Source organism: Fukomys damarensis, unplaced genomic scaffold (assembly GCF_012274545.1).
Source record: "Fukomys damarensis isolate Sample0158 unplaced genomic scaffold, DMR_v1.0_HiC HiC_scaffold_14, whole genome shotgun sequence".
In the NCBI taxonomy this organism is placed as follows: domain Eukaryota; kingdom Metazoa; phylum Chordata; class Mammalia; order Rodentia; family Bathyergidae; genus Fukomys; species Fukomys damarensis.
The window spans coordinates 39700617-39713469 of record NW_022900926.1 but is presented as its reverse complement, the minus strand read 5'-3'; the positions used below and the strand labels follow the sequence as shown (position 1 = coordinate 39713469).

The 12853-nt window shown below is 35.5% G+C and overlaps 1 pseudogene; it reads left to right on the top strand.

The window, feature by feature from the left end:
- The first annotated feature begins 1741 nt into the window (after positions 1-1741).
- LOC104849462 lies at positions 1742-2813 on the top strand (annotated as a pseudogene).
- Positions 2814-12853: the final 10040 nt, after the last annotated feature.

Below are 12853 nucleotides of genomic sequence, written 5' to 3'. Positions count from 1 at the left end.
AAAATGTGAGAGAATGAAAAGATGAAAATAAAGTGTTTGTAGATGGGGAGGGGAGGAGGGGGTGAAGGGAGGGCAGAGGTAAGGGGAAAAAAAATGAGAATCAAGACTTGCCATGTAAAGGTACATGATCCCAACAATGAATGTAACTGTACTGTATCCCTAAATGTACCAATAAACTCAATAAAAAAAAAATACAGAAAGCTGTCAAGAGCTATTTTTTTTTTGGTAAAGCTGTAGGCCCAGATTATTTCACAGGGAAATTATGCCAAACACTTAACATATTAATCCCTTCATTATTAACATATTCTAGAGCAAAAAAAAAGGGAAAATGGGACAGTTCCTAAATTCATTTTATGAGTTCAGCATTACCTTGCCAATTGTGATCAATAGATCATATCATATCATTAGAGATACAGTATTTCCAAATTAAATATTAACAACAAAATCCAGAAAAACTATAAAAGAGTAAATTGGAGTTTATTTCAGGAATTTGAGTAGTTTACCATTTGGAAAACTAATAAGATTTATAATTTTAATTGATTAAAAGAAAAATGGCAAGATTATCTCCAAAACTATAAAAAAGGGTATTTACTAATATTCAATGTATATCTTGATTAAAAGAAGATGAAAGGATAAATATACCTCACATCTCAGACATCTCATCCTAAGAAGCAGAAATATGTTTATTAGAGAAATACTAGATATATTTCCATGAAAGTGGAGAACAATAAAAATATGCATGTACTTATGATTACTATTATTAGCATTATTTAAAGGATGTTAGACAAAATTATTTGACAGAAGGGTGAGTGCTTAGAAATGTAAACATTTGTGAGGACAGAAAATATATATCAAAAAACGGATATAATTGTTAACTAACATGTAGGACAACCAACAAAACAACTATCAGTAGGGTGCTGGACAAAATTAATGTGCAGAGAATAAAAATCTCTGTTTTTAACTAAAACCAGTTAGGTATATAGTGAGGAAGAAGAGTCTTACATAAGAAATTAAGATGTTTAAATGCTCGAGTATAATTTTAACTAGAATTGTGTATGAAAAATATTTTAAAATTGTACCAAAAGACACTAAATCAGTTTTCTACAAATGAAAGTTTAGTCTTTTTTAGATAGGAGGACTCAGTATCATAGTTTTAATTATCTCTAATCAATCTATACATTTAATAAGATTTCCATAAAATTATGGACGAATGTTTTCTTTTGGAGCCACATATGCTAATTTTAAAGTTTTCATAGGAAAATAAACATACCAAATTAGCCATGAAATTTTTAAAAATAGAATAAAGCAGGGGAATATTTCTTAATTTAAAATAATATGGTTCACCAAAAACAGGAAGAGAAATGGCACTAGAATAGGGTCGAATATTCTCGGAATTTTGTATATGACAAAAGTGAGATTTCAGGTCAGAGGAGGAAATGTCAATATTGAAAAAATGGCATTCAAGCAATTATTGTCCAATAATCTGGAAAAAAATTAAAGTTGAATTTCCTATTTTATATCAAAATAAGTTGACGATTAAAAGTACAATAATAAAATTACAGAAAGAAGACATGGGACAATCTTTTTAAGGAAATATTCTTAGAATAGGGAAACATTATAAATTTGAACCAAAACCTGTTAAGTTTTACATAAAAGTGGGACAGATAATTTAGGTTACATAAAACTAAAGAAATCTGTATATGGTAAAAGTATCAGAAATGAAATCAAAAGAAAAATTAAAATGAAAATATTATTGGCTCGGCTTCCAGGACCCTCGCAACAATCCGCTCTGCCCTGCTTCTTCAAAATGTCCACAGTTTAGGAAAATTCTGTGCAAGTTGGAGGGTGATCACTCGACGCCCGCAAGTGCCTATGGATCTTTCAAAGCCTACACCAATTTTGACGCTGAGCGGGACGCCCTGAACATCGATATGGCCATCGAGACCAAAGGTATGGACGAAGTCACCATAGTCAACATTCTGACCAACCGCAGCAATCCACAGAGACAAATCGCCTTCGCCTACCACAGGAGGACCAAGAAGGAACTCGCGTCAGCGCTGAAAGCCTTATCTGGCCACCGGGAGTCGGTGATTTTGGGCCTACTAAAGACACCTGCTCAGTATGACGCTTCCGAGCTAAAAGCCTCCAGGAAGGGGGCTGGGGACCGATGAGGACTCTTTTTTTTTTGGTACCGGGGATTAAACTCGGGTCTTTGCGCTTGCAAGGAAGGCCACCGAACCGCTGAGCTAAATCCCCGGCCCGACTGATGAGGACTATCAAGATGGTCTGCTCAAGTACCAACCAGGAGCTGCAGGAAATTAACAGAGTCTCTAAGGAAATGTAAAAGACTGACCTGGAGTGACCGTGATGCCCGGGATCTCTACGATGCCAGTGTGAAGAGGAAAGGAATGGATGTTCCCAAGTGGATCAGCACCATGACCTAGTGGAGCTTGTGCCACCTGCAGAAAGTCCTTGAGAGATACAAGAACTACAGCCCTTATGATACGTTGGAGAGCATCAAGAAGGAAGTCAAAGGAGACCTGGAAAATGCCTTCCTGAACCTGGTGCAGTGCATCCAGAGCAAGCCCCTGAACTTCGCTGACCGGCTGTATGACTCCATGAAGGGCAAGGGAACCTGAGATAAGGTCCTGATCAGAATCACGGTCTCCCACGGTGAAGTGGACATGTTGAAAATTAGGTCCGAGTTCAAAAAGAAGTATGGCAAGTCCCTGTACTCCTACATCCAGCAAGACACCAAGGGCGGCTACCAGAAAGCTCTGCTGTACCTGTGCGGTGGAGACGGCTGAACTGAGGGCTCCCTGTGCCCGCCTAATGCCTTGGAGAATCCCTTTGCGACTAACAGACCCTCGGCTGTTCCCCATGAAGACACGGTCGCGCTTTCCCCCAGCCCCTTTCTCTAGTTGCCTAGGGTGCCCAGCTCCCTGTCCAGCCTCTCCTTTAAGCTAAAGAAATGAACGTTATGAGGAGTTGGAAGTGAAGTCTGTGATGTGAAACACTTTGCCTCCAGTGTACTGTGTCATGAATAAACTTTTATTTTTACTTTAGAAGCAAACAAAAAAATAAAATGAAAATATTACTGCAGCTCATTTCACAAAGACCTTAATTTCATTACTATAAAAAGAAATCCTATAGTTAAGAGAGTTATCAACAACCCATTGTAAAATAAACCAAGGATAGCACCTGTCACAGTGCTTTTTAAAAAATCAGGTGGCTCTGAAACATAGGAAAAGATGTTCAATTTCATTAATAAGAAATACTGAAATTAAACCTAAGATGATATAATGTTGTCCTCCTACAAATAGTAATGACCACAAAGTTTAGTTTCAGAATATTTTTACAATTAGATATAGGCATTGTTTGGGGAATATATATGTATTACAAATTTTAACAAGTAGGGAAACTTTTAGGTAAATTAAAAATACACATACCTTCAGTGAACAGATTGTCCCTCACTTTTAACTTTTAGGGATTTATCCTACACACATTGTCATTCTTAGGCAAAGCAATGCATGTGCAAGAATACTCGTTACAGGACTTTTTTATGGGAGCAGAAAAGTGTCACTTGAGTGGGAGTCTATCTGTGGGAAATGGGGAACTGATTAAATGAATTATGATACATCCCCATAAGAGAAGACTTAAACATCAGCTAAAAAGAATGGCATAGTTCTATGTGTGGTAATAGGCAATGATCTCCAAGAAATATTATATAGCATAGCAACAAAGCAGTATGTTTATCCAATTACTATCTGTAAATATTTATTGATTTTAGTGAGGGAGGCTTTTTGTTTGCAGTGATTTATAAGAACCTGGAATCAAGAATCGCTTGGATGTGGAAAGAAATGTCATTTTTCAGTAAGTCTGGTCTTGTAACTTGAGAATTTTGAAACATATGCACATATCGTCTACTGTTTTGTGTTGTTTGCCACAGTCCTCAATGTGGTAGTGTGAGATGTGACAGGACCTTTAAGAGGCAAGGCCTTCTGGGAAGCTTTTAGGCCATTGGAGATATGTCCTTGTAAGGGGTTAACACAGTGCTGTGGAATCCCAGTCCCTCTCTGGTTTCTTGTCTGGTTCTGTGGCCTCCCTCTCTCGCACACTCTCCTGCCATGGTAATGCCTGACATCCACAGAGGTGATAGGGACAGAAGAACCTCATCAGAGTGAATGCCATAATGTTTGAACTTGCAGCCTCCAACACTGTGAGCTAAATACACCTATCTCCTTTACAAGTATCCAGTCTCAGATATGGTTATAAGAAGAAGCTGGCTATTATGCCCACTGGCTATTATTACAAAACAAAATGCTAGGAATATTTCTTTTCTAGCTTCTTTTGAGGATTATTCCCAGAATTAAGAGTGCCTTTTCTTTTGTACTTTAAAAGAATGCTATGATTACATACAGCATCTCTATGTTTGACTAAGTTTCAGCAGCCTGAAAAGATGTGCATTTCAGCATTATTATTTCTTCGCTTTAAAACTCTCTCAGTTTCTACCTAACATAGACTTGCATTCAAAACACCCAAGCATAGAGTTCCAGAACTTCACTGTACTCAAATCTCAGGCTTTGCCTCTGTGGCCCTTGTGCTATGATGACCTCAAAACTCTAATACTGCCATTATAATTGCTGTACTGGTCCCTCCCCGCCCGCCGGACCAGGAACTTCATTAGGACTGTGTCATGTTGATCTGTGTGTCTCTAATCCCTCACAAAGTGTAGACATTCAACATATATGTTCTAAAATGAACAATGAGTGACACTTAGGGATGCCAGGGGAACATTTTGATGGTCATTGGTGGGAACATGTGAGTTTTGGTAAAGGAAGGGCCACTGTGCCTCTAAGTCCACTCTCGAAGGCCATGACCCTAGTATTCTCTTGCTCTTGCTTTTGCTTTGTCTTGTTTTGTTTTGTTTTTTGAGACAGGGTCTCACTATGTATTGAGACTGACCTGGAACTCACTATGTAGCCCAGGCTGGTCATGAACTCACCGTGATCCTCCTACCTCAGCCTGCCGAGTGATTGCTTTTCTTTCTCTAGACTGGTGTGCCTGGTAATGAAAATGTTCCTTTGTGGTAACCTCCAAACACTTAGGATGAAAATCAAAGTCCTTAGCATAAAGGAAGTGTCTCTCACGATCAGGCAGTTTCCCCTATCCAGACCTGTCATCTCTTCCCACTGTTTGGGCTTTGGCTTCTTGAATATTCCATTTGCTGTCCTACCTGTTCTGGGGTCTCTCAGCATCTTCTCTTACCTAGCCCTGAAGTCATCTCCACCAGAAAGCCTTTCTTTCTTCTATGAATATAAATTCAGTTCCCTCCTACTTTTTCTGCGAGCATTCTCTTCTGCTGCTACATCTACACTTACAGTGCATTACTATAATAATTTCTTTAAATAAAATAAATGCAGGCAAAGCGGGAATGTTGTACGTTTTGCTCTGACTACATTCCTAGCCACCAGTAATAAGTCTGGTGTATAGCAGGTGGTCAATAAATCTTGCTGGAACAATAAGTAAATTAAACTGAGCAATATTTTGAAGTAATTAGGGGGCGAATAATGTTGGAACATGGTTGGAAGCAGCAGCAGAGGAGGATGAGGCAGGAGATGACCTGGGAAAAAGAAGCATTCCCCTGTGACCCAGCAGTTCTTGTCTTAGATATATCTGAGAGACTTGAAAGCATGTTGATGCAAAAACTTGCATATTAATGTTTACAACAGCATTATACATAATGGTAAAAAGTAGAAAAAACTTGATAGCAGCCATTCTTTCAGAATTGTAATGGAATCTCAGCATTCAAAAAAAATGCAGAAACCAAAGCTGCACCCTTGCAATGGTGATTTCTTGCTTTCTATCTTTGCAGAATAATTGGTAATGTTCAGCTGTTATTTCATTTCAGGGCATGCCCTGTTTTAAGAAAATAAGGTGTTTGAAAATCCAAATTTACAGAACAGATTACCTGGAGAGTTATTTTTGCTCACAAAGGATTCTTTATTTTAAATGGATTTACTATAGACCATCTTTAGCAACATTTCTGGTACATGTAAAATAAGTTTCATAGTGAATAACACACATCCACATCTGACTTTTGGAGATCAAAGCTGGTCTGTAAAGTGAGTACATTTACACCAGTCAGGCTGCTGTTCACATCCTTCTACCAATTCCCAAAGACCCTACATTTCTGGTTTCTGAGAGGAGTCTTTAAGTCTCATTTGCAGGCTTTGGTTGTTGTTTTTCAGTCCAATGTTGGGAAGATGTTTAGTACCTGGTGTAGGGGTTGGCTGGTTTTATGTTGTTGCTCATTAGACACAAAAATAATTGCTTCTTGAAATTTTCATTTAGTATCAGGGAAAGTTAATAGACTCCTTTAGTTTCTCATATGGCTATTTAATGAGCTGAACTCTAAGGTCTATTGTGTTCATTGTGACTACTTTGGCTAATAATATGCCTTCCACTTGTTGAGTATGCAAAATGATTATTTATTGTAAACCTTTATCTCTTTTCACCTTTTTTTTAATTCTGCTGCTTCAATAATAGACATTTTGTATGGAAAAATTATTATTGCTTTGATTAATGAATGTTGTAAAATTCTTTTATAAAAAATGTAACTTCTAGGATTTCTGAAGACTCAAGCTAATGTGCATCAGGCCATGGGCGTCTTTGTGTAAATTTGATTTAAAAGAAAATAAAAAAACTTACAGGCTCAGAAAAGAATAAAGCTTATTTTGGATAAGGATCATTCAGAACATATAAAAATCCTTAAAAACCAACAATAAGAGACAATTCAATTAAAAAGTGGGTGAAAAGTTTGAGTAGATATTTTTCCAAAGACAACATGCAATGGACCGTGAGCTCATGAAAACACTGTTATCACAATTCATTAGAAGAATAAGCACCAAGACCACAGGGAGAGACTATCGCATACCCACTGGCTGGCAGTAATTGTAGCAGCTATCAGCATTCAGAAAGTAAGAAGTGTTGATGAGGACATGGAGAAATGGGGAATCTCATGCATCCTTCTGGGGATGTAAAGTGGTTCAGCCCCTGTAGAAGAGTTGGGAAATTCCTCAGAAAGCTAACCAGAATTCCATTATGACCCAGCAGTTTTTGCTTTAGATATATCTAAGTGACTTCATAGTATGTTGATGAAAAAACTTGTACATTAATGTTTACAGCAGCATTATTCATAATGGTAAAAAGTAGAAAAAAATTTGATAGCAGCCATTCTTTTTAGGATGAGGTGGAATTTTAGTGTTGTTTTCATTTGCATCTCTTAGATGACCAGTGATGTTGAACATGTTTTCATATGTTTATTTGCTGTTTCTACTTCTTTGTCTGAGAAGTGTCTGTTCATTTCAGAGCCCATTTCTGGATTGGGTCTTTAAATTTGGGAGATCTGATTTTATGTGCCTATCACCAGATGAATGGATAAACAAAATGTAGTTTATTTGTTCAATGGGATACTTGTCTCTAAAAATGAATGAAGATGAAGTAGTGATACATGCTACATATGGACAAACCTCAAAAACACTAAGTTGATGAACAAAAACCAATATAAATGAATGTATTCCCATCAGATATATATAAAAACATCAAGTCATTTAGTGATTGCTAGCAGATTGGTGGAAAGGAGGAATTTAAAATGACTGAAAATAGATACAGAGTTTCTCTTTGGCCTAATCATAATATGGAATTAGATAATAGTGATGATTTCACAGCACAGTGAACATACTAAAAGCTACTATACAGTAACCTTTAAAATGGTGAGTTTTATGTTATGTAAATTATATCTGAATTTTGAAAAAAAGTTCAGTTTAGTAAGACTCTTGTTTAAGATACTAGTAAGTAATTTAAACAGAAAAGACACTAGAAAAAAAAATTACCCAGCAAGAGCTAAGAAACTGAAGGAAAAAATGAAGTGATTCTCTGAACAGACTTGTATAATGCTCTGTTAATCAAGAAGTAAAAAAAAAGGATCAGAGGCAATAGTCATAAGCTTAACAGAGAAAGCACTCATGTCTTATACCAATTGTTATAACACTGCCACCCTCCTAACAGTACAAACAGCTGTGACCATGCCAGAGACAGAATTAAATACAAAGGAACCAAGAAAAACCAATATGAGTGTTTCTTAATTTAGAGTGGTTAATTTACAATTCTTTGACTTTGGAGCAGTATGAAAGCAATAGAATTAAGTAGAAATTTTATTTTGGAGTTTGGAATTTGGTCTTTCTTGGATTAGCAGGAACATATCAGATGGATCAAGCTAAAACAGATCTCAATTCACTTTTAGAAAAAGATCAGAGGCAAAATCTGTCCAGATCATTGGAAGCCTATTGTTTTACTATAATTTGAATCAATGTCTGTCAAAACTCTCCTGTGTTTGGAGGTGGCACTTTTGGAAGCTGATTAGATCATGGTAGTGCTATACTTACCAGTGGGTGCTATACTTTTCATTGATGAATTCTGAACTGAATGTGCTATTAGGAGATTGGGCCTGATTGAAGGAAGTTAGTCACTGGGGCCATGACTTCAAAGGGTATATTCTTGGCCTGGCCATTTCCTTTCCTTTTCTGGTTCTTGACTGTAGTCTCTGCTTCTTGGCTGTCATGAAGTGAGCAGCTTTCCTCTTCTATACCCTTCCACCATGATGTTCTATCTCACATCCGGACCTAAAAGCAAAGAAGATAGCCAGCTGACCATGAACTCAAACCTTTGAAAGCATATGTCAAAATGAATCTTTTCTTCTTTAAGTTGTGCATGTCAGGTATTCCCCCAATATATCCATGATTGTGAGATGCTTTGGAAACAAAGAGTTCTTGACCTTAGAAGGGACCTCAATTAAGAATGATCAGCAAATTAAAGAATGTGTGCTCTAAGGATCTTATGAAAGATAGCCCTCATACAAAATGGAATAACATGGAAACTCAAAGGAATGTTGTGCTTTTATATCTGTATCCACTGAGATTCTAATCTTCATCATAAACCCAGATATTAAGTTTTTCAAAAGATTTTAAGAGTCTGTAATAGAAAGCAAGAGAGGAGCTCCAAAGTGAAAAAAAAAAACTCAAATGAAAGCTTACAAAAGTTTTATGTAAAATTATCGCTACTTCAAAGAAAAATGGCCAGTGAATCATTAACATTGATGGGGAAATTTTAGTCATGATTTTGTATTCCCCAATTAGAGGAGGAGTGGGTGTTATGACCTATCTTTCAAGTAACAGGGAATTCAATTTTTCTGGAATTATTACTGAAGAATTCTACAAAGCCATTAGAAATTTTATCATTTCTAATTTTCAAATACAAGAAGAAGAAAATAAAAGCAAAGTTTAAAATTCAAGTGAGACAAAGCTCTAAGGTATTCTAGAACTTCCAGGACCTAAGATATTATCATTGGCTTTAATGACAATGGGATGCAATATTTCTAGCACTATCTACTCTGTCCCTGAATCAGTGACACGTGGACCACACTTTTGTGAATATCACTTCCAACCCTGAACCCTATATTCTTGCAGGCAGATAAAGTCAAGGGTTATGGGGCTTTTGCAGTACACCCCGTTGTTATATTAACAAGTATAAGCAGGCTTTATTCAATACCCTTCTGAACAAATTTTATATCACTTAGAAGTCAGATACTGAGTCTCCTGGAGGAGATAACCAGTCAAAGACAGCTCCCATCTCCTAATAGAAAGGAGATTATCAAGCACTATTTACAACTAGCACAGTAGTACAATCCTGAGATTTTTCATTCATATTTCTCCATTAAAGAGGCAAAAACTATCCTCAACTCTTAGATTACCTTCTCTGTTAGAGATTTCAAAATGAAGTTTCTTTGAAACTCCCCAGTAGCAGATGATCTTCAAAAGGAGACCACTACTACTCAAAAACTTGAATAATTAATTACGTCTTCCACCTAAGGCCCCCAAAACAAGACTATAGACTATTATGCTTTAATCCCATTCTTTTAATCTTTATTTTTCAAGATATGGTATTGTCTTGCTAGTTAAAGACTACTTTGGCCTATGTTATGTATAAGTCTCAGTTCCTAATATTGCTCTGTGAAGTGTTATCTATTCTTTTGTGTACACCAAGCACTTGGCTACAATTTACTTGTGAGCCACTAAAGGGCTAAACAGAACATTATTTTTATATATTTTGATAGCTATTTAATTACTCCTAGTTGCAAATTCTTTTAATAAATCAGCCAGTAATGGGTCCAAGTGATTAATGGGTTAGTTGGAATGAACCTCAATATAATTTTACTTGATACAATGCATGACAGCTAGAATCTAAAGAGGTTTCTCTTGAAACTAGGAAAGGACCATATCTCTGCCAAAGCAATATTTGGGTCTTTTTTGTGGGGTAAGGACAGATTAGTGCACTTGAAAACATAGTAATAGGAACTATAGAAAACAGAGCATGACAGCAAATATTAGAGTAAAAAAAACATCATTGGGCTGGGAAGAAGCACCAAGGAACATAACAGATATTTAATTGGAGTCTCCCAAAGAGTGAGAGCACAGATAAAAATATTTAAGGCGCAATAGTCAATCATGATGAGAACTATAAGCAGGCAGATTCAGGAATCATAACAAACTTCAAGTACAGAAGAAAATTGCACCAAAGCACCTCATAAAATTGCTTAAATCTAATAAAAAGAAAATCTTAGAAGCAGCCAGAAAAAAAAAAAAGACTGGATATCTCCAGAAGAATAAAGATAGGATGACAATAGATTTTTCAGTGGAAACAATGCAAATGACAAAACAGCAGAGCAACATTTTGAAAGTATTGATGGAAAAATCTCCATAACTTGGAAGTCTAAACCCAGCAAAAATAGCTTTAAAAAGGAAGGATGAAATAAAGCGATTTTAGGACATAAAACTTGAAAGACTTCATCACCACAACTCACCTTACAAGAATTATAAAGGAAACTCTTTAAGAAAGAAAGAAAAAGATTTTGGACAGGAATCTAGACCTATACAAAGGAATGAAGAGAACAAGAAATAGTAGCTATGTTGATGAATATATAAGAATATTTATAAATATCTCAATGATAGATATTTAACTAGACAAAAAATTATAAAGTACTTTGGTATTTATGACATGAAAAAGTAAAATGTATTAAAGCAATAGTATAAAGTCAGTGAAGGAAGAACTGGAAGTATATTATTTGTTGGATTTTTAATATTTTATATGAAGTCACATAATATTACTTAGAAATGATGTTGATAAATTAAATATGTTTACTCTAAGCCCTAAAACAGCACATAAATGTAGCAAATAGTATAGTTGAGCCAGTAAAAGCAATAAAAGAAATTCCTAAAAAGACTGAGTCAAAAAAATAAAAAAGGCAAAAAATAGGAAAGGGGTAATAAGAACAGATATAACCATAAGTAACAAATGGCAAAATGACAGATTAAATTTTAACCAGTTTTCAATTTTTGTAACCACATTAAATGCTAGGGGGTTTAATCACCTTAATTAAAAGCAAATATTGTCAGATTGGTGGGAAAAGCAAGGACCAATTATATGTTGTACACTAGAAGCACACTTTAAACTGAAAGGCAAAAATAAAGTACATAAACATGCAAAAAGATATCCTAATCAAGACCAGTTAAAAGAAACTCAGGAAAGGGACAATTAATTAGTCCAAAGAACTTTAAAAAAAATAAATGTTATGCTCCTAAGAATAAATCTTCAAAATATATGAACTAAAAACTAGAAGATCTGCAAGAAGAAATTACAAATGCATAACTATAGTAAAAATTTCAGTAGCCATTTCTTAGGGATGAAGGCATGAGTAGACAGAAAATTCCACAAAATATACTCACTTTGAATGGCGCTATCAAGCAAGTGATCTGATTAGCATTAATAGAACACACCACTCTACAATAGCATAATGCTTAACATCAGTCATTAAGAATATGAATCAATACCACAATGAGACATTACTACACACCTAGTAGAAGGGTTAAAATTTAAAAACAGTGATCATGCCATGCATGCATAGGTGAGGAAGTGGAGAAACTGGAAATTGCAGACACTGCTGGTGGGAATGTAGAGTGACTTCATTTTGAAAAATACTGGAGCAATTTTTTTAAAAATTAAAAAACTATGTTATTTAATCATTCTACTTGTATGTTTTTATCTGACAGAAAACATATGTCTTTAAAAAAAGCATACACAAATGTTCAGTATTAGCTTTATTAATAAATGTCCAAACTGGAAAAAAAATCAAAATGCCTTTCTATATATGAATGGATAAACAAATGGTGGTATATTTATATAATGAAGTACTTTCCATCAGTAAAGGGAATAAATTAATGACACATCAATGTAAATAAATTTCAAAGCAATTTTGCTAAATGAAAAACATTGGACAAAGAGTCCATTATGTACAATTCCATTTATGTCAATTGTACAGAAAACAGAACAGTGGTTGCCTGGAGTGGAGTGATGGGGAAGATCTAGAGGAAAGGATTACCAATGCATGAAGAAACTTGGAGATGATAGATGTATCCACTATCTTGATTGTAGCATTAATTTTATGGGTGGATTCACAGGCTATAATTTATAAAACTGTCCATGTCAAATATATGGTTTGTTATATATATGTCAAATATAACCTAATGAAATGGCCACAAGTCCTGGAAACAGAAAGTTTTCATTTTAGAATTCTTCTTCAGCCTAGCCATGTTTCCAAATTGAAATATTCATTTTGAAAACAATTTGTTGAAAGACAAAATAGGTAAAACTCTAGAAGACATAGTACAGGCAAGGACTGTCTGAACAGAATCCTAATGGCATAAGAAATGGTACCAGGAATCAACAAAAGGGATCA